This window comes from Lynx canadensis, chromosome D1 (genome assembly GCF_007474595.2).
Source record: "Lynx canadensis isolate LIC74 chromosome D1, mLynCan4.pri.v2, whole genome shotgun sequence".
Classification (NCBI taxonomy): Eukaryota; Metazoa; Chordata; class Mammalia; order Carnivora; family Felidae; genus Lynx; species Lynx canadensis.
The window spans coordinates 113109262-113131434 of NC_044312.2; the positions used below are offsets into that span (position 1 = coordinate 113109262).

Here is a 22173-nt window from a genome sequence, read left to right on the forward strand (position 1 = left end):
TGCCCGGGTCCCCCTGGACGAGCTAACATGTCCCAATGTTGGCGAGATAAGTAAACAACACATTGCTCAACCAGCCGGTGTTTCGGGTCACGAGGCAACCAGAGAGCAGCCGATTAGTTAATGAGCTACCTTCTGCGGGAGACGTTCTTTCCCCTTCTCTGTGTGACACAGCCCTCGGTCCTGCCCTAAACTGGACTGAACCCACAAAACGCAGACACCAGGCTCCCAGGAAGAAGCACCTTTCCATCTCGGGGACACCGCGAGCGTACTGCACGATTTCCCCAACAAACGGGGTCACCCCTGCTCTGTCCCCAGACCTGAGAAGAAAGGTGGGCCCCTTTCCACTGGGTGGGCAAGCCAGCAGGAGAGTCTCAGCTTTGGAATCCCAAGACCAGGTGGGCTTTGGGTTGGTCACTGCTTTAAAACGTGCTTTTTGAAAACAGGGACTTGAACAGGAACCGGCACACCCACGGTCGCAGCGGCATCATTCACGACGGCCAAAAGGTGGGAGCACCCCAGTGTCCATCCACAGAGAAATGGGAAAACAGGGCGTGGTCCGTCCACACAACAGAGTAATATTCAGCCCTGACAAGGGTGACACCTGCCACAACGTGGTTGGACCCGGGGGACGTGATGCGCAGTGAAACAGGCCAGGCACAGACCAAGGACAGACAGGACAGACAAGGACAGACACTGTGTGACCCACCCACACGAGGTCCCTGGAGTCTCCAGATTCCCGGAGCCAGAAGGGCGGACGGTGGGCGTCCATGTTTTACGGGAACAGGTTCCATTTGGAAAGATGGAAAGTTCTGGAGACACACGGTGGGGAGGGCTGCACAACAGCGTGAATGTGCTTAGAGCCACCGAGCTGCAACTTAAAACAATGGTTACGATGGTAAAATTTATGTCATGTATATGTTACCACCACTCACAAAGCATTAAATGCACAATAGTGTTTTCACGTCAATCTCTGTTAAATTCTTACAGGACTTACCATGTCCCGATTCCCCCCATCTCCCTCCAGTCTTTGCCCAAGTGCCACCTTCTCAGGGAGGCCCGCCCTGACTGCCCTACTGAAGACTGCAACCATCCCTCTCGCAGCCCCCTAAGCAAGCTCTCCTTTTCTCCGAGACGGCCTAGAGGCTCCTATATTATCTCCCTCACTCAGTGTTTGTTTCCCCTGGCTCGAATGCTGGCCGTCCAGGGCAGGAATAGGTGTCTCTAGTTTACTGTTTTATCCCAAGAGTCTAGCTAGAACCATCAGACACTTTTAGGAGACGCTCCATCCCAGGACAGCAGAACCCACGTTCTTCTCAAGTGCACACGGGACACTGTCCAGGATGGATCACGTGCTAAGCCATAAAAGAGCCTCCATAAACGCAACAAGGATTCAGTCATGCAAAGGATGTTCTCTGACCACAACCGAATGAACTTGTAAGTCGATAAGAGAAAAAAAAATAGAGATTTATGCATATGTGGAAATTGAACACCACCTGTCTAAATGACCAACGGGTCAGAAAATAAATCAGAGGGAAACTGGGAAATACTAAGAAGAAAGAAAAAGAAGCTAGAAAAACTTTGAAATGAGTGAAAAAGACCAAATATATCAAAACTTGTGAGATGCAGCAAAAACAGTCCTCAGAAGGAGATTTTCAGTTGTAAATGTCTATAATAAAAAGAACAAAGATCTCAACTCAATAACCTATCCTCCCCCCTATGGAAAAAGCACATAAACTAAAGCCAAGTGATCTGAGGGAGGAAAGAATAAAAAGGCGCAAAATGAATGTAAAAGGGAAGAGAAAAATCAATGAAACCAACAACGTGGCTCTTTGAAAAGATGGCTAAAATTGGCAAACTGTTAGCTAGACTGATCAAGAAAAAAAGCGGGGGTGGGGGGCAAACACTCAAATTAGCAGACTCAGAAATGAAAGAGAGCACATTTCTGCCAACCTCACAGAAATAAAAAGGACAATAAGGCAACACTATATACAACAGCACACAAAAATGGATAGATTTCAGTGAGACACAAAGTAACCAACATGACGCAGGAAGAAACAGAAGACTTGAAACATACCTATAACAAGTAGAGACTGTATTAAAACCACACACACACACACACACACACACGCACGCACGCACGCACACACAAAAAGCACCAGGCCCAGATGGCTTCACTGGTGAATTCCACCAAACATTGAAGGAAGAATTAAATATAGTTCATCACAAACATTTCCAAAAAGTAGAAGAGAACACTTTACAACTCATTTTATGAGGCCAATATTACCATGGCACCATCACAAGAAAACGACGAACCAACATCTCTTATGCATATGCATGCAAAGTGCTGAAAATACTAGCAAACTGAATCCAGCTGCATATGAAAAGGATTATAAACTATGAGTAAATGGGATTGGTCCCGAGAATTGCCAAGTTGGCATACCATCCAAAAATCAATTCATGCAATGCACCATATTAACAGAAGAAAAGACGAGAAGGAGCTAATCATCTCAACAGATGCAGAAGAGGCACTTGGCAAAATCCAGCACTGCTTTGTGACAAAACACTCAACAAACTAAGAATGCAAGTGGCCTTCCTCAACCTGATAAAGGGCACCTACAAGACACCCACGGCCAACACCGCACGTAATGGCGAAAGACTAGGTGCTTCCTCCTCAGATCAGAAGCAAGACACCAACGTCCTTTCTGGCTACGTCTACTCAACCTTCTCCTGGAGCTTCCAGGCAGGGCAATTAGACAAGACAATGAAATAAAGGCACCCAGGCTGGAGAAGAAGAAATAAAATTGTTGTTACCCACAGATGACATAAACTCGTGTGTAGAAAATTCTACAGAATCCACTAAAAAAGGAACAGGACAGGGACGTCCACTCTTGCCACTGTTATTCAACATAGTGTTGGAAATCATAGCCTCAGCAATCAGACAACACAAAGGAATAAACAGCATCCAAATCGGCCAGGAGGAGGTCAAACTTTCACTCTTCACAGATGACATGATACTTGATATGGAAAACCCAAAAGATTCCACCAAAAACCTGCTAGAACTGATCCATGAAATCAGCGAAGTCGCGGGATATAAAATCAATGCACAGAAATCGGGTGCATTCCAATACACCAATAATGAGTCAACAGAAAGAGAAGTCAAGAAATCGATCCCATTTACAACTGCACCCAAAACCATAAAATACCAGGGAATAAACCTAAGGAGGTGAAAAATACACACCTGAAAACTATAGAAAGCTTATGAAAGAAATTGAAGAAGACACAAAAAAATGGAAAAATATTCCATGCTCCTGGATTAGAAGAATATTGTGAAAATGTCAATACTACCAAAACAATCCTTATCAAAATAACACCAGCATTCTTCAGAGCTAGAACAAACAATCCTAAAATTTGTATGGAACCACAAAGACCTCTTATAGACAAAGTAATGTTGAAAAAGAAAACCAAAGCAGGAGGCATCACAACCCCGGACTTCAAGCTATACTACAAAGCTGTCATCATCAAGACAGTATGGTATTGGCACAAACACAGACACACAGATCAATGGAACAGAATAGAGAACCCAGAAATGGACCCACAAACGTACGGCCAACTAATCTTGGACAAAGCAGGAAAGAATATCCAATGGAATAAAGGCGGTCTCTTCAGCAAGTGGTGCTGGGAAAACTGGACAGCGACACGCAGAAGACTGAACCCGGACCACTTTCTTACACCAGACACAAAAATAAACTCAAAATAGATGAAAGTCCTAAGTGTAAGACAGGAAGCCATCAAAATCCTCGAGAAGAAAGCAGGCAAAAACCTCTTTGACCTTGGACACAGCAACTTCTTCCTCAACACATCTCCGGAGGCAAGGGAAACCAAAGCAAAAATGAACTATTGGGACCTCAGCAAAGGAAACAATCAGCAAAACTAAAAGGCAACCAACTGAATGGGAGAAGATATTTGCAAACAACATATCAGATAAAGGGTTAGTATCCAAAATCTATAAAGAACTTCTCAAACTCCACACCCAAAAAACAAATAATCCAGTGAAGAAACGGGCAAAAGACATGAATAGACACTTCTCCAAAGAAGACCTCCAGATGGCCAACAGACACATGAAAAGATGCTCCACATCACTCATCATCAGGGAAACACAAATCAAAACCACAGTGAGACACCACCTCACACCGGTCAGAACGGCTCACATGAGCAACTCAGGCAACGACAGATGTTGGCAAGGATGCGGAGAAGGGGGATCTCTTTTGCACTGCTGGTGGGAATGCAAGCTGGTGCAGCCACTCTGGAAAACAGTATGGAGGTTCCTCAAAAAATTAAAAATAGAACTACCCTGCGACCCAGCAATTGCACTACTAGGTACTTATCCAAGAGTTACAGGTGTGCTGTTTCGAAGGGACACATGCACCCCCATGTTTATAGCAGCGCTATCGACAATAGCCAAAGTATGGAAAGAGCCCAAATGTCCATCGACGGATGACTGGATCAAGAAGATGTGGGATATACAGACAATAGAGTGTTACTCGGCAATCAAAAAGAATGAAATCTTGCCATTTGCAACTACGTGCATGGAACTGGAGGGTATTATGCTAAGCGAAATTAGTCAGTCGGAGAAAGACAAATATCATATGACTTCACTCATACGAGGACTTTAAGACACAGAACACATGAACACAAGGGAAGGGAAGCAAAAATAATATAAAAACAGGGAGGGGGACAAAACATAAGAGACTCTTAAACATGGAGAACAAATGGAGGATTGCTGGAGCGGTTTGGGTGGGGGGAGGGGCTAAATGGGCAAGGGTTTTGGTGGGGGGAGGGGCCATTAAGGAAGACATTTGTTGGGAGGAACACTTGGGTGTTATACGTAGGAGATGAGTCACTAGAGCCTTCTCTTGAAATCATAGTTGTACTACAGGCTAATCAACTTGGATGTAAATTTAAAAATAAATGTGCATAATAAATACACATGTTTAATACAATCAAAAAAAAGAATCCACTAAAAAATGATTAGAACAAACATGATCGTCAAGACTACAGAATACATGATCGATATACAAAAAAATGAATAGTATCTCTACAAACTAACAACGAACTATTTGAAAATAAAGTTAAGAAAACAATTTCACTTATGATGATATTAAAAAGGATTAAAGTCTTAGGCACAAATTTAACACAAGAAATGGAAAATTTGTACTCTGGAAACTAGAAAACATTTCTGAAAGAAACAAAAGACCTAACTGATTACAAAAACATCTAATGCTCATGGGTCAGAAGACTTCATATCGTTAAAATGGCAATACTTTCCGAAATGAGCTACAGACTCAACACGATCCCTGTCAAATCCCACGTGGCTTCTTGGCAGAAGTTGATAAGCTGATCCTAAACTCATATAAAAATTCAAGGGACCCAGAATAGCCAAACCAATGTTGAAAGGAAAAAAAAAAACAAAACACCAGGTTGGAGGACTCACCCTTCCTGATTTTAAAACTTACTACTGGGGGGTGGGAGGGTGGGGAGGGTGGGGGGTGGGTATTGAGGAGGGCACCTTTTGGGATGGGCACTGGGTGTTGTATGGAAACCAATCTGACAGTAAATTTCATATCTTGAAAAAAAAAAACTGACTACGAAGCAACAGTAAGCAACACGGTGTCGTACTGGAGTAAGAATGGATATATAGATCAAAGGAAGAGACTTGAAAGTCCAGAAATGCTGCCATGATTTTATGGCCAACTGATTTTCAACCAGAGTGCCCAGGCAATTCAATCGGAAAGTATCATCTTTTCAACAAATGGTCCTGGGACAGCTGGACATCCACATGCAAAAGAATGAAGTTGGACCCCTTCCTCACACCATATACAGAAATTAACTCAAAATGGATCATATGCCTAAATGCAAGAGTTAACAGTATGAAATTCTTAGGAGAAAACACCAACATACATCTTCAGGACCTCAGGTTAGGCAAATCTTTCCTAGACGCAGCACTAAAAGCACACAAGTAACAAAAATAAAAATAGATGGTCTCCATCAAGATGCAAGATTTTCATACTTTATCTTTTTTTTTTTTAAGTTAATTTATTTGGAGAGAGACAGCAAGAGCGAGAACGGGGTAGCGGCCGAGAGAGAGGGGGAGAGAGAGAATCCCAAGCAGGTTCCCCACTGTCAGTGCAGAGCCCCACACGGGGCTCAACCTCGTGAACCGCAAGATCATGACCTGAGCCAATATCAAGAGTGAGACACCGACCGACGGAGCCCCCCAGGCGCCCCAAAATTTTATACTTTAAAGAACGCTATCAACCAGAGAATGGGACAAATTATCATCAAGATGGCACTCGTACAACTTGATAATAAAAGGACTAAAAAAAAAATTAAAAAGTGAGCAAAGGTTTGGCATAGGCATGTCGCCAAGCAAGGTATACAAATGGCCAAGGAGCACACAAGGCGCTCCCATCATTCGTCAGGAGAGAGACGCAACTTAAAAAAACAGCCGAGGGGCGCCTGGGTGGCGCAGTCGGTTAAGCGTCCGACTTCAGCCAGGTCACGATCTCGCGGCCCGTGAGTTCGAGCCCCGCGTCGGGCTCTGGGCTGATGGCTCAGAGCCTGGAGCCTGCTTTGGATTCTGTGTCTCCCTCTCTCTCTGCCCCTCCCCCGTTCATGCTCTGTCTCTCTCTATCCCAAAAATAAATAAACGTTGAAAAAAAAAATTTAAAAAAAAAAAAAAAAAACAGCCGAATGCCACGTCACGCCCTCCGGGGCGACCACAACCAAGAAGACAGGTAATAGCAGGGACCGGTGAGGAGGTGTGGCAAGGGGCACCCTCACCCACTGGTTGGAACGCAGAGCGGCCCACCCACTCTGGGACACAGTCTGGCAGGTCCCCGGAGGGGCAAGCGTCAGGTTACGACGTGACCCGGTGTTCCCACTTCTGGGTAAACACCCGAGAGCAACGCACCCACACGCTCCTGTGCCGATTCGAAACGGCCAAAGTGCAGAAACCACCCGTCTGCCCGTCAGCTGCCCTCCGGGTAACACCACCATCCCAGCTGTGAGGGAAGAAGCAGCGAACACCCGCTCAAGACACATTCGGCCCCCGGCACAGATTCAGCTGAAAAAGGTCCGCCTGTTATTTAGAGTCGAGAGGAGCTGCTGAAATTTGCAAAGAGGGTATGAGGTCCGACATCCCGGCCCGGCCCAGGCCTGTTCAGCCACAAAGCACCGTAGGGTTTAAGCAGGAACAAACCAAGACCCAGAGCCAGAACTCAAGCCACGCTGAACCCCAACACACACAGGACCCAGGACCCAGGACCCAGTTCTGCCTCCTCGAATGTCATAAATACGGGCAGGGGGCGCAGACAGACTCTCAGAGCCCTACTGCCCAGAGGGGCCACGGGCGAAGGAGGGACAAAAGTTAGGCGCTCAGTTACTCAGTGACAAAGGCCCACTTCAGGGACTCATGGGTTCAACAAGCATCTATCCCGGCTTGGGAGGAGTGGGGGCGGGATGGGGGTGGGGTGGGGGCAGGGGCCCTGTCTGCAGTGTGTTTCATCTCACTTTAAAAAGCTGCCTTTGGGGCGCCTGGGTGGCGCAGTCGGTTAAGCATCCGACTTCAGCCAGGTCACGATCTCGCGGTCCGTGAGTTCGAGCCCCGCGTCAGGCTCTGGGCTGATGGCTCGGAGCCTGGAGTCTGTTTCCGATTCTGTGTCTCCCTCTCTCTCTGCCCCTCCCCTGTTCATGCTCTGTCTCTCTCTGTCCCAAAAATAAATAAACGTTGAAAAAAAAAAATTTAAAAAAAAAAAAAAAAAGAAAAGAAAACCACTCTTTTAAAAAAATAAATAAATAAATAAAAAATAAATAAATAAAAAGCTGCCTTTGCCGTCCCCACCTCACCTGTCCCAACACCAGGCAGAGCTGAGTAGGGAAGCCAAGTGTGAGACCCTTCCCCAGGCCCTGGAGAAAGCGCCCTTATCCACCATCACCCAGGGGCAACCCCCGGCCCCCCGTGCCTGGGCCTCCGCTGAAAACCTGGGCATGAGTTTGGGCCCCGCATCGGGCTCTGTGCTGCCGGCTCGGAGCCTGGAGCCTGCTTCGGATTCTGTGTCTCCCTCTCTCTCTAGCCTTCCCTCACTCATTCTCTCTCTCTCTCAAAACTAAGTAATAAACATTAAAAATTTTTTTAGATAAAGGGCCTCACCCCATCAGACCCCAGCGGTGGATGGAGCCAGCTGCCTGCCTCCCCTGAGCCTGTGTCCCACTTCCCTAAACTCTGTGTCCTCAGGGGCCTGTTCCTCAGGGGAGGGGACCCCCCGATGACCCTCTGCAGCCCCCAACGAAACGTCACAGATGCATCCTAAATGACAAGAAAAGGGACAGATGTTGCTGGAAACATCCACCCGACTACAGGGCAAAGCCAGTATTCAAACCCACATCCCGTCCAGGTTGCGGGTGCCAGGCTTCTTCCAGGGGTCCCCGGTGTGCAGTCCAGGGGACCCCGGGGGTCCCCTGAGTCCGTTTCAGGCCTCTGTGAAGTCAAATCGCGCTCACAGAAACACTAGGGCATAAGCTGTTTTCCCCTCACACTCCTCCCTGGTGTCCAGAGGGGTTTTCCAGAAACTGCACACATGCAGCGTGACAACAGGTTCGGTGCAGAGCAGACACAAGGACCCAGCTGTCCTGTGCTAAACCAGACACTGAAGGGACTCTGCAAACACGGGAGCCATGGCCAGCCTCTCCCTGAAGTTTGTCCTGTTTTGGAAATAGCTGGTTTTCATAAAAACGTGATTGACATTCACATACATGGGTTTCTTATCGTCTTTTTGACGCAGTCTTATGTAGGTATTTCTACTTCTCTTTTTAAGTTTCTAATGGGATGGGGCGCCTGGGTGGCTCGGTCGGTTAAGCGTCCGACTTCGGCTCAGGTCATGATCTCGCGGTTCGCAAGTTCGAGCCCCGCGTCGGGCTCTGTGCTGACAGCTCAGAGCCTGGAACCTGCTTCGGATTCTGTGTTTCCCTCTCTCTCTGCTCCTCCCCTGTTCATGCTCTGTCTCCTTCTGTCTCAAAAATAAATAAACGTTAAAAAAAAAAAAAAGTCTCTAATGGGATAAATACCAGGAGCTACAAGGCACAAAAGCAAAAAGCTTCCTGGGGTCCTTAAAAACTCTTTAAGAGGGTGATGAGGGAGCGTGGGGCGGGCTGAGGGACCAAATACGGGCTGGCAACCACCTCCCCCCCCCCCCCCCCGCCGTGGAATATGTGTTGTATTAAATGGTAATAAATGGCGTTTCCCTAGCAACAGCCAGCCCCTCAAGGTCCTGGAAACCTTGCTTCCAAAATTCCTTAGGGACTTACCCTATCCCTGACCTCCTGCCAACCTGAGGGGCTGTAATGAGTCACCCGTCCGGACCCCAGTGCAGCTCTCCCTGCCCACGGGTCCTGTCCCCGCACTTTAATAAAATCACCTTTTTGCCCCAAAGATGTCTTCAAGATTTCTTTCTTGGCCGTAGGCTCCGGACCCCAGGAGCCCCCCACCACCCCAAAACTTCATCGCTTGGACCAAAAACGTGAGAACCCCTGTGTCCTCGCCCACGTGTGGGCCCCCCATGAGGGAGGGCAGGGACGGGTGGCTGCCTGACGCAGGGTCCTGGCCCGGCCACGTGACCTTCCACGGTTAGGTAGACTCCATCTGCCTTGGGTGAGGTGGGGGTGTTACAAGTGTCCGTGGTCAGGGCCGTGGTGACGATGACGTCAGCACCTGGAAAAGCACTTAAGGACCCAAGTGCCCCCTCCACTCGCTACTGCGAGTGTTTTCACGACAGACTCACCAAGACGGTCCACTGACAAAGAGACAGAGGGTGTCCCCGCAATATACCCCCTTAACCCGGTCCCAGTGGGCGTCCATTCCCTGAAGCCCCGAGCAGCTGGCAGATCGGGGACAGGAGAGGATCCGTCCCGCGGGATGCTGACCCTGAGGCCGGGCCTGGGTGCAGCCAGTGGGCTGGCCCAAGTCTAAAGCCCTCGGAGTGAGGCCGAGAAAGGACAGGCCTGGGCCTGACCGGTCCAGGAAAGTCTGAAGCCATCACGGGCGGATGATGCAATGGTGGTGCCTTCCAGCCAATCCGGTCTTTCCAACAAACATCCGGGGGGCTCACTCCACACCGGAGCCCCTACAGGAGGCTGAGACCCAAGTCCCTTCCTGGGCACCGGTCTGCCTGGGGCCCTGCACAAAGTCAGGGCAAATGCCTGCAGCTGGGCAGGTCCCTGGCACAAGACGGTGGGAGCACAGAACACCATCAAAATCAAGGAGAAAGACTGGGGGGGGAGGGCAGGAGGGCAGGAAAAACCCTGGGCGGTGGCAGCCGTGCCCAAGTGCCACAGCAGACACGCCTCTGTGTCCCCCCCCCCCCAGGGCGTTCCTGCTCCCCACGGTCCCAGGAAGGCCTTCAGCTCTACCGAGAATGTGTGACCCTCTCCCTGGGCCCAGGCCCTCTGGGACCCGGCGTGCACATCCCTTCTTCAGGCTCAGGCACCACCACGGGTCCCCGAGCGCCCCCGGAGAGCCCCTGGCCAGCCCCTCGGTCCCGGCTCCCTGCCTCTCCCCACCCACCCGGGGATCTGGGCACTGTTGCGGGATTTCTCAGCCCAGGGAAGGGGGAGGTCTTATGGGCCGGAAGACCCATGGGTCCCCCAAGTAGGGACACTCTGGGGCAGGACACCCAGTCTGCAGGACGTGGCTCGTGTGGAGCATTCAGGTGGCATCATCTGTCACTACTGTCACCTAGGGGTCTACACCGTCCCCAGGGTGGGACTCGCTTGCAGGAACCCTGAGAGTGGGGCGGGATCTGGCCCACTTCTCTCCCTCCCGCTGAGGGCTCTAAACAGTGTGGACCCTGGGCAAGGGGCCAGTCTAAAGGGAACCAGTCTCCTGAGCTGCTCCGTGTAGAAAGGCCTTGGGGGGTCCCCTTCCCCAGCAGCCTCTCCCACCTTCTACAGAGGAAAAGGCCTTCAGGCCCTCTGAACCTCGCTGGGGAGGGAGTGGGGGTGGGGAAGGGCTCCCAGTACCAAACAGAAGAAGGCAATTCAAGCAAGCCTTGAATTAAAACACCAAAATCACCCGCTGCCCACTGCCTAACAGGTACATGCCCAGTAGAACCTTCCTTTCCACCATTTCTGAAATCCACACTGTTTTACGGTGTTCGAACCTACCGCCTCCTCCAGCCAGACCTCATTTCCGTGTGAGTGCCTTGATGTCACAAGAAAAACTTCTCTAAGTCCATGTGTGTATTTTCTCGCACAGAAATATGCACGAGCGATTAACAAAAGACCGACAAGCTCCAACGTCTATTCCGTTGGGGTAACACTCTGGGGGCGAGGGGCAGTAGCGCTTTGAGAGGGCAAAGGAACGATGAACAGTCCCCGAAGCCGCTGTGCCCATCTGCCAGGGTCAGGAGCTGCCACGTCGCGGGTGGTTTGGACAGAAGACACCGCTTGAGTTGGCCAACAGTTACTTTTTCAAGGCCAGTATTGACCTCCCAGGCGAGGTTCTCCATTCTCAGCAAATTCTAGAACCTACCGAGAACAACTTTAGATGTTGACTTAAAAATGCACGAGGCGCGTGGTTGAACGGCTCCGGTCAGAACCGGGAGTGGGTATAAAGGGGCCCCGGGGCGTGATTCTTTCAGCTTTGCTGCATATTCGAATTTTTCACACGAAAATGGTACAGGAAACATGGGGGGGGGGGACACATAGTTTTTAAAAACAATGCTTTTAGGGAGCTGAGAGGCAAAAAAAAAAATCCGTTAAAGAAACTTGCCCCCCCCCCAAAAAAAAGAGGTTAGAGTGGGAGAGAGCCAAAGCATGAGAGACTCTTAAAAACTGAGAACAAACTGAGGGTTGATGGGGGGTGGGAGGGAGGGGAGGGGAGGGGATGGGTATTGAAGAGGGCACCTTTTGGGATGAGCACTGGGTGTTGCATGGAAACCAATTCGACAATAAATTTCACATATTGAAAAGAAATAAAAGACGCTTGCCCAGCCAGGCTCAGCCACTGCAGGTGTGTGCCATGATTATCCACCCAATGGATGCCTCCCGGTGAGTCTCCTCAGTCGCCAGCCCAGGACTGGCCCACCATCCTGCCGGCCGGAACCCTGAGCGTTGCCCGAAATGTGCTCTGAGGACCCCTGAGGGTGCAGACCCTCCGGGAGGGCCGGGCTCCTGCACCTCTGGCCTCAGCCAGAATGTCCGGGGGGGCCCCCAGGAGCACCCCCCACCCCCAAGGTCCGGCATTTGAGATCTGCAGCTTTGACATTAGGAGCTCATGGCCTCATTCAACGCGCACCCCTCACCGAGCCACCCTGAGAGTCCTTGGCAAACCCCACAAGGACAATTTTCCAGCACCGTCCAGGTCGGTCACCGGGCACAGGCCCCACCCCGCCCCCCCCCCCCCGCACTGCCATCTGGCAACCCTGCTCTCCACTGCAGCTGGCCACAGACTCCTTGCAGCCCCACAGGCTTTTAGGGGTTTAATCTCCCAGAAAGGGACACGTGCCTCAGCTGGCCCATCCCTGGGCACACCCAGGGCCCGGATTGAGCGCCCTGGCAGGCTCTCGGATCCGCCCCAGCACTGGGCTCACCTTCCCCGGCCCCCTTAAGACTGGAAACCCCTTGAGGGGTGGGAAGGCCCGTGCCACGTGCATTCCCAACCCCCAAAGACCGGCCTCGATATTTCCTCTTGGGGCCAAAGACGTGAGCCTTCACTGGCCACTTGAAAACATTTCTGGAGGCTGCTTCCAAGGAAAATAAAAGGGCCCATCACACCAAGAAGTCTGATCAGCAGATTGTAGCTCTTTTTCAGGCCGCAGCTACAGGAAGAGTAATTGTCCAACCGGATGAATCTTCCCGCTGGGTAATCTGTCCCCTGGCCGAGGGTGGCGCGGCGGCGGTTGGGGGGGGGGGTGGCCTGAGGGCTGGGCTCTCTCTCCCGGGCAGTTTGCTAATCCCGGCTGCCCCACGCCCTGGCTGTGTGGCCCAGGGCTAGCGCCTTCGCTCCTCTGAGCTCCAGGCTCCAATCCATACAGTGAGAATAATCAACCCCATCTCTCTCTCTCTCTCTCTCTCTCTCTCTCTCTCTCTCTCTCTCAAGTTTCCCGAGACCTGAATGAGGTAATCTGTAGCAAGAGTGCAAAGCAGTGTTTGCCAGAAGGAAAGCACGAGCACGTGGGAATACTGGCTGTCGCTGTATACTGGCTGGCCCCGCCCTCATGTCCCCACTCTGGGAGCAAGAACGTGGCCATTTCTGCCGAGTTCCCGCTGCAGCACAGGCAGAGAGATGACCAGACCTCCTCCAGGGGTTTTTATCTCCCCAGTGCGCCTCCTCCTCCAGGCTGGGCTGGGGACCCTCTCTGTGCCCTACAGCACCCAAAGGTCACTTCTATCACAGCCCCTGTCCCGCTGTGCATTAACCCTTCCCCCGCTAGCCTGGAAGCCCCCGGGGGCAGGGGAGGGGGACAGCCGCAGTGGCCAGCTCCCCGCCTGGTGCTCAGCAGCCCTTTGAGCTCACTCAGTGCAACGTGCAGAGAAAATCTGATACGCGCTAGGTCACCTCAGACCATCAGAGAGCGGCAGGCCCCTCACTGGGTGGGAGGGCCAGGTGCAGGGGCCAGGCCACAAGGGTCACGCGGCCGGGGGCCTCCAGGCTGCAAGCCCTACTACGCCCAATCAGTCCACGGTCTCTCAACCAGCACCCAGGCGAAGGGCTGGGGACTCCAAAGATTTTTTTAAAACTGGCTCGTGTTGGGGGCGCTTTCCTGCCCACCTCTTTGCGAACTCCCCTCCGTCAAAGCAGAGAATTAGTAAGTTTGCAGAGATCACTTTGAGGACGGAAGGTCACACACGCTCCCCCCCTGGGGCTGAGGACAATTGGAGGCTCCCGGGAAGGCCGCCGCTGTTCATTTCCTGGAGCGTTTCCAGCCACGCCCCTCCCTCCCGCTGCCTTCCCAGGGCGGGGTTCTCAGCTCCGCCTGCCTCCGGCTTTACACAGCAGGAGGGGGGATTTCCTGAGAACGAGAGTTCAGGGGTCAGAGGGTAGACCGCAAACCCCAGCCTCACCCCCAGGTCAAGTCCCAAACTGGGCCCCCATTTGGGGAACCCCCATCACTCACCAGAGACGACAAGGACGCCAGAACACTCTCAATTAGGGCTCTGACATATTTGAGAATAAAGCCAGTAAGATAACGAATTACTTCTCCGTAAAAATCAGGTTTTACTAGTGTTTTCCAGTCTATCGGGTGGCTCCCGGCGTGTTTTTCTTAGTTTCTCGGCTTTTCCTTCCACCTGTGTCCCCATCACTGATGTGAGTAAAATATGACACTATCTCAGAGCTGCTTTATCTTCCCCAGGTGGCCTTCTTCACATCTGACCTTTGACCCTGGATGCCCAGGGCTCCCTCTAGCTAGCCTGCCCCCCCCCCAGAGGCCTGGACCAAGTCACCAGCACAAGGTGACCCCTGGACCTCAGCTGGGGGCCCTGAAGGAAAGCCCCTAGGACACTCTCCTGAATATGAATCGGGCTTTTTCTCCAGCAAATTACACTCGCAGACAGAGGCCGGGAGGACACCCCTCTTTCCCAACGGACAGCTGATTTGTTCAAAGCAGCCAAGTGCTGCCCACTGGGACCTGCCTTTAGAGGCAAAATCACCTTATTCATCAAGCATTCCTGTTGATATCGAACAGTTACAGCGCCTTCCGTAGGGGCCCAATGTGCCTTTCCATCCAATTTCTCCTTCTTGGAAAACCAGAAATTTCCCAGCGTGGGAACGGCACCTGCTTCCTTTAGAGAACTGCTTCCCAGCAGCCTTACGTCCAGCTGCTCTCAACACAGCCTAATTCCTGTGCAGACAAGGGTCTCGGTCGGCCTCCTTAAGGCTACTGGCACTTCCAGGGCAAAACTCCACTGGCCTCTCCCCCTTCTTAACCACTAGGGCAGTCACCTTCACTTTCCCTCCTTAGTCACCCCAGACCCCCGCAGTGGGCACTAATCTCCAGGCGAGTGCAGCCTTGTTATCAGGCACGAGTGGCGAGAAAGTTCGGGTCTCCAAACGCAGCGGCTTCCCGGGGGGTGGGGGGGGGGCTGTTCTGGATGGTCGGAGCCCCCCAGCACCACCAGCTCCCCGCTAATTATCATTTAATGCAGGACCCCTGGATCAAGGCTGAATCCAGGGCCGAGCATACACTCCTGCCCGGGTCAGTAAAGTCGAGGGGCAAGTCCCAGGTGGAGATCAAAGCGCCATCCCCCAGCGGAGGGCTTCCGAAATTACCTCTCTGCTTCTCCAAACTTAATTTAATTAGAGGACTGACCTCATTAATTCGAACTTGAGTTTCAAACAAAAAAGAGGTCACGTAACCATCCAATTTACTGCCTCCAATTTCCACGTGGAAACCACTTCATTTCTGGAAGGCCTCTGAGGACTCCCAGGACCGTGCCCACCGCTGCCGGCCCCCCCAGGCCCCCTCGCGAACCGCGACCTAAGCGGCCCAAGTGCCTTCCAACCGCCCAGGGTCGCTTTAAAAGCTCCTCCACGAACTCCACGGCCAAGAGCACCGGCCTCACCCCATTTGGACGCCCCCAGCCCCATGGAAACACTAAACCTGGCCTGCGTGCACGCCCCTCGCATCCCGCGCAGAGCGGTGGAACCCGGGCGGCGAGGTCCACCGCGGGGCCGCACCCTCCGAAACCGAGGTCACCCCGGCCCCCGCGCCCTCCTTTCCCAGGCGGCGAGGTCTACCGAGGGGCCGCACCCTCCGAACGCGGGCGGCAAGGGCCACCCCGACCCCCGAACCCTCCGAACCCGGGCGAAGTCCCCCACGGGGGTCGCACCTGCTCGCGCAATCCAGCGGCCCCGGCCCGGGTGGCGCGTGAGCGGTCGGTGTCTCCTGGCGCGCGCCCCGCGCCCCGGCAGCCCTGCGGAGGCGCCTGGGCCGCGGGCTGCGCGGGCGGAGCTGCCCGGCCGCCGGGAGGAGGGATGCCCGGGCGAAAGTTGCCAGGGAAACTTGAGCAACTCGAGCGCGCCAGTGCCAGCCTCCTGCATAATTCACGGGCGGCGGCGGCGGGCCGCTGGGGCCCCTCACCTACACCAGCCCGGTGCCCCCCCACCGTATCCCGGCCGGGGCGCGCGGCGGGCAGAGGCTGGACACAAAGCATGGGCACTGCGCGACCCCGGGTCCGGGGGGGGGGGGGCCGACGCGCGACTCCCGGGGCCTGCGCGGGGTGCGTCGGCCCCGGCCTCGCGGAGCCCGCTGCTCCAGCCGCGCGTATCTGGATGGGGGCTCTGTGCGCTGGCTCGCGGCTGGGTGACCGCAGGAGGGTCTCTTGGGACCCTGCCGCCGCGGCTTGGGTCCCCGCCCACCGCGCGCCCCCTGGCGGCCCCGAGCCCGCTCCTCGGCCAAGCCTACGGACTCCAGTCCCCGGGCCGGCGGGTGGCGACCGAGGGCAACCAGACCCCGGGCAGGCGGTGGAGGTAGGTCTGCGCTGCCCCGGCGGGAGGGGGTGCGTGCGCCGGGGGCACAAAGGAGTCGCTCCTACTCTCGGCGCCCACTCCTCTTCCACGGCTTTTGAAACCTGCCCCTACTCCAAAGGAAGCCGGGGGTGGCGGCGGGGGGAAGGTGTCTTCACCGAGAAGCGACCCCACCAGGACGCGAGGAGCCCCCCCCTTCCCAACCCCCCACCCCCACCCCGTGCCCAGCTCCGAAGGGTTCAGTGCTGCGCTTAACCGGCAGCTGGTGCTCCCGTAATCCAGACGCACCCGAGATGCAGCCGGGGAGCAGGGTCGGGCGCCCGGGGGCCACCTCCTGTCCTTCCCGGCCGCCCCCGCCCCGCGCCCCGCGCCCCGCGCCGCCGCCGCCGCCGCCGCCTTACCTGGTCCCGGGAGTCGGGCCGGCGAGAGCCCCCGGGGAGGGCGGGCGTCCGCGCGCACCTGGCTCCGCCGCGGGGACCCGAGCGGCGCCGCGCCCAGCCCGGCCGGAGTCTCCGGAGCCGCCGCCGCCGCCGCGCAGGTGTCGGGGGTGGGGTGGGGGGCGCCGGGCCCCGCCCCGCGCTGCCGCCCGGGCGGGGGGCTCCTGGCGGGGGCGCTCGGCGGTCCCTCCCCTCGGCCCCGCGCGGGCGGCAGGCGCCGGCGACGGTGGGGGAGGGGTCCTCTCGCCGCCCGAGGGCGCGCGCGGCCCCGGACCCGCGAGCGCGGCCCGCCCGCGACCTCTCCCGCACCTGCCGCGGCCGCTCCGGCCCCGGCCCCGGCGGCGGCGGCGGCGGCTCGGGCGCGGCGCGCGGGGTCTGTTGTGGCAACCCCGGGAGACGGCGGGCGCCCGGGGCCGCCTCCGCCCGCCGCCCCGCCCCGCCCCGGGTGGCGCGGCTCGCCGCCCCCCTTCCGCGAGAGAGCCCTCGGACCGCGAAGTCCTCGGCGCGATTATCCCGAACGCAGCCGGCTCCCGCCCCTGAGTGTTTTGTTAATAGGATTCGGAAACACAGAGGCGGACGGCACGGCTCGGCGTCTGCAGAGCAAATGAAAACTTTGTGCCCGGGCGAGACGCCGCCGGCTGCCTCGCGGGCCACCTTCCACCTGGGCGCCTGCCTTCCGGGGGCCAGCCGCCCTCCCGGCCGAGGAGCGATTCGGGGCGAGGGCGGGGGGTGGGGGGGGGGTGGGGATACACACCCGCCGCTCAGATGAAGCCCGGGGGTCAGGCACCACCCCCCCCGGCACCCCCGGGGATCCTGTCATTAACCGGGGCCCGGGGACTGCCAGGTTTGACGAAACCCAAAGGGGCTTGTCACCAGCCCCGACCCCCGGTTCCTGGCTGTGACACTCCCGACCTGATGCCTGAGCTATTGGCTAAAAACTTCTGGAGCCCCCCCAAAATCCACTGGTAATTACACCAGCTATGGAGGCTTCTGTGTCCTGAGTTCTCCAGTGTTCTGGAAGGGAGAGCCATTCCTGCCCGAGATGTGCAGTGTGAGTGGGGGAGGTGCTGGGGGGGGGGCGGCAAGCACCAGCTTCCAGGCTGTGACGGAGACCTCGCTTTCAGGAGCCAGCCTTCCATTCTGCGAAACCCCACCGCTGTCTCCCCAGGAGGAACAGTAAAGACTCCATAAGTACATTTACATCTTTATGTATCTATGTTATGATCCGTATACTTTTTAAAGCCAGTCTTCTAGAACACGCCTCAGAGAGTTGCATGGGCCAGTGACTTCAACACACCAAAGGCAAAGTTAAATATTTGCTCTAGATACTTTTTTTTTCCCCTGCTTGCATAATTGTCCCACATTTCAAAGAAGTCTTTAAAAGCACTTAGGTTAGAAAAAAAAAAAAAGTTGTATTTGGGGCCTCAATATTTCAGGACACACGTGAAGTAAATACTGTAGCTCTTCCGGGCTCCTGGCAGATGTCTTTCTCTCCGCTGCCTCCTTAAGCATGAGCCTTAACAAAATGTTTGTTGAGTGAATAAAGGAGGCCATCCATCAAATAACAGTAATCCTTAAACAGGAAGAATGAGGCCCTGGCAGGATCCGACAGGCATCATTTCTTTGACTTGTAAGCAGGGGTGGAGGGGGGGCTTAGAGGGAGTGGAGGCGGGGGTTACCTTCCCATAACTTACATCAGACCCCTTGACCCCAAACAAAGCGTGTCATCTGAACAAAGTAGTGCGTCTGCCCGCAATTCCAACTCAAAGTCCCCAACATGTCACCTCCTCCACCCAGATTCCCAACCCCCCCAGATGCGCCTCCCCAGATTTCTAGGACCACCCTGGGGCCAGCAGAGAAACAGCTGGCCATCGTTCAGCTGTGAACGCATTTCCGTTGTCCCCACAGAGGGGTCCCAGCGCCAAAGCCATTCTGCCACCTTCAAGAGACACCTCCCCAGGGATCCAGGCCTCTGCCAGCCTGTCCACCCAAGGGGACGCCCCTAGCCACCCCTCCAGTGGGATCCGTTTGTTGCCTGGCAACATCCTTCAAGTCTCGAAGAGCCTCTCATGAAAGACTGGGGACCCGCGGCCACCGCCTTTTCGAACCCCTTCCCGCTCACCGGGAGGGATTTTGGGTTTCAGGGCGCACCTTCACCCCTGACAGCCCGTCCCCGCCGTGTGCTGGGCCTTTGCACGGCACTGAGCCTTTCGGCCGTCTTGTGTATGGGGGGCGGGGGGGCCAGGACAGCACGAGTCACAGGGCACCTTGCTTTAGTTTCAGTGTGGGAAAAGAGGAATCATCCTTCTACTTCTCGACCTGGGAGCTCCCGGTTTTTGTTTCTGTAAGCTGCCTTTCCCTGGGTCCCCCCCCCACCCCGACACGTCTGATATTGCTGGAATGAGCTTGCGGAAAGATACGCCGTTTGCCATCTGACAGCTCTTTTTTCCTGCAAAACCTGAAGCCATCAGCCATCAGCCACGGTATTTATGGCTTGTCCACTGAGCACAGAGCACCCGGGACCTCCCAGAAAGAGGAGCTATTTTACAGAGCGCTAGAAACTGGGACACCGTACCGCTACAACATGCAGAACATAACCAACTTCTCTGTCCTGGGGAAAACATTATGAGTATTGTGTGGCTTAGATGAACCCCGATGCTCGGTGCTTTCAGCAGCAGGCCTGTCTGCCTCCAGGGCCGCTCCTGGGTTTGGGACCTAGGGACTGGCACCCCCCAGCGCAGGGTTCTCAGGCTGCCCAGGCAACGCCACCCTCCAGCTTCCAGGTGGGAAAGCTGAGGCATAAGGAGGCATGGGACTTGCCCAAGGACATGGGGTCAGAGCCAGGTGAAGGCAGGTGAAGGTGGGTTCTCCAGCCAACAAGCTTGCCTCACTCCCCCATCCCTACCAGATCCCCACGCTTCTGCAATGTTTTTCAACACGTTTCCCGCTCCAGCGAGAGATCTACTTCCCTCAGGCGACCCCGCGCATCAAATATCGGACAACTCACTCATTTCTCCATAATTTTATGACAGCTTCTAGCTCAGTCACAAACCTGATCCTGTAACTACTCCCAGATCTTACGAACCCCTCCGCTCCTCTGCAGACGTGCCTCCCGCGTCGTCCTCCTGCCCCTCGACAAGGAATTTTGCTACTCTCCATTAGTTCCCATGGATTTGTTTCCCACCAATTGGTTTCAAAGGCTTCCTGAGACTGACTTCTCTGATCGTAAGAGACGGGGATGCTAACACGGAGAAGGCGAGTTTGCTCGTGCTGGAATCTGAGGCCGCAGAGGGGCTGGTCAGGAGCTTTTCCTGGGCAGGAGGAGAGGGGCTGGGGCTGTGCCCTCAAGGCCGGCCAGACTTCTCCTGGGTCCCCTGCAGGCGCAGATCCAGGGGCAGCTCTGAGTCCCCGTGGGCACAGCATGGGAGGCTGGGAGGGGCGGGCTCGGGGCCACCAGCCGGCCAGCAGTCCCGCTCAGGGAACCTGTGTGGCTTCTGAGATGTGCCTCTGGGGCCTCCCTCGCTCACAGCGGAGACCTTAACAAAACACTTTTATTTGGGAGCTTCCTCCTCCGGGGCCCCTCTCCCTCCTCCCTCGCTCATGCATCCTGGGTCACCTCTCCAAGACAGCAGGCTGCACCCAAGTCCTTGTTTCGGGCGAAGCTTCACAGGGGAACCCAAAATAAAGTGCAATCCGGTGTGTCGTCGATGAAGAAGGAGTCCCGGCCGAATCAGGCCACGGGGATGAACAGACCTGAGGCCAGCCGGAAGTCACGCTCAGGAGGGACAGGGCGCCCCGACGTGGGCCACACCAGCAACCCGACGCGATTATCGGGAAACCAGACCCATCAGAAGAGCCCATTATAACCGGACTCTTGGGGTTTGCTTGGCAAGCAAACAAATAAGCAAACCTTCACGATCTCCAGGAGACGATACCGCAGAGCTTTGAAAAACCACATGCATCCCAAGAACGCTCGAATGCTTCCGTGTTAGTGAATCTGTCAGGAGATACGCCTGGCCGAAAACACTTCCTAGTTAAAAAAAAAAAAAAAAAAAAAGTAGTTTGGAAACATTTTAAGATTGTATCCAACCAAAGCCAGCATCGTGTCCCATGTGAAATGCTAAATAAATCCCTCTCATTCAATCCAGACACACGCCATGGGAGCCTGCTAACATTACCATACTGAGTATTTCCCTGGAAATACCAACCAATGCAATCGAACAAGAAAACTCAGTAAGAAAGGTTAAGCATTTTTATTTATTTTTTTTTATTTACTTGGAGAGGGAGAGAGAGGCAGGGAGGGGCAGAGACAGAGGGAGAGAGAGAGAGAGAGAGAGAGAGAGAGAGAATCCCAAGCAGACTCCGTGCTGTCGGCATAGAGCCCGACTTGGGGCTCAAACTCACGAACCGTGAGATCACGACCTGAGCCTCAGCTAAGAGCCAGACGCTTCACCGACTGAGCCACCCAGGCACCCCAAGGTTAAGTGTTTTTACGAAGAAGGCAAACTTATCATTTGGGGAGGCGCTATGATTTTCTGACTGGCTAAACTTAGGTACTCCCCTATCCTACCTCTTTCCCGGTTTCCATACCTGTAATTTCCATTCCTGTAACAGGGGAAGAGGAACCGCGCAGAGTGGCTATAAAAGGTTAAGTTTGTGAACCTATAATCTACTCGGGAGCACGGCTCGCTGTCTCCAGCATCACTGCGTCTGCTGTTCTTAAACGGAGACTGTCAATACCGTAAAGCTACGATTCCCCCGCTCGACAGCATTAAACTCAGTGCAGCCCCGTGTTGGCCGGCGGTCTAGCTGAAGAAATAAACATGCAAAAAAAAAAAAAAAAAGCAAAGCTGTGTGTGTCCAGAACATGGAAAAGGCAATCCAATTAAAAAGAATTAAAAAGGCGATCCAAGAAAAGAATGGGCAGATCTCACCCAAGAGGCCATCAGAACGGACTGGAAGCGTATGAAAACATGCCCAATGTTGCCAGTCGGCAGAGAGGGAATAAACCCACGATGTGACTGCTTCCCACCAGCTAAGCCGAAAAAGGCAGGCGGTATCCGACACGGGAGAGGACGCGGGTTCTCGCACGCCGGGCGCCGCTGGTGGGAGACGTGTGGGGACAGCCGCCCGGGGAAATGGTCCCGCGGTATCTGCCAGGACCCAACCCCTCTCCTCGGGGGGCACGCGCGCCCAGCAGCAATGACGGTGTCC

General features: G+C 54.6%; 1 protein-coding gene across 1 annotated transcript in view; it reads right to left on the reverse strand.

Moving 5' to 3' along the window:
* The window catches only part of SHANK2 (SH3 and multiple ankyrin repeat domains 2), a 509419-nt gene extending 492445 nt beyond the window's left edge, over positions 1 to 16974 (reverse strand). The window contains exon 1 of the mRNA XM_030332233.1: positions 16924 to 16974. The gene's annotated coding sequence lies outside the window, so the exon portion shown is untranslated. The remainder of the gene's footprint in view (positions 1 to 16923) is intronic.
* Positions 16975 to 22173: the final 5199 nt, after the last annotated feature.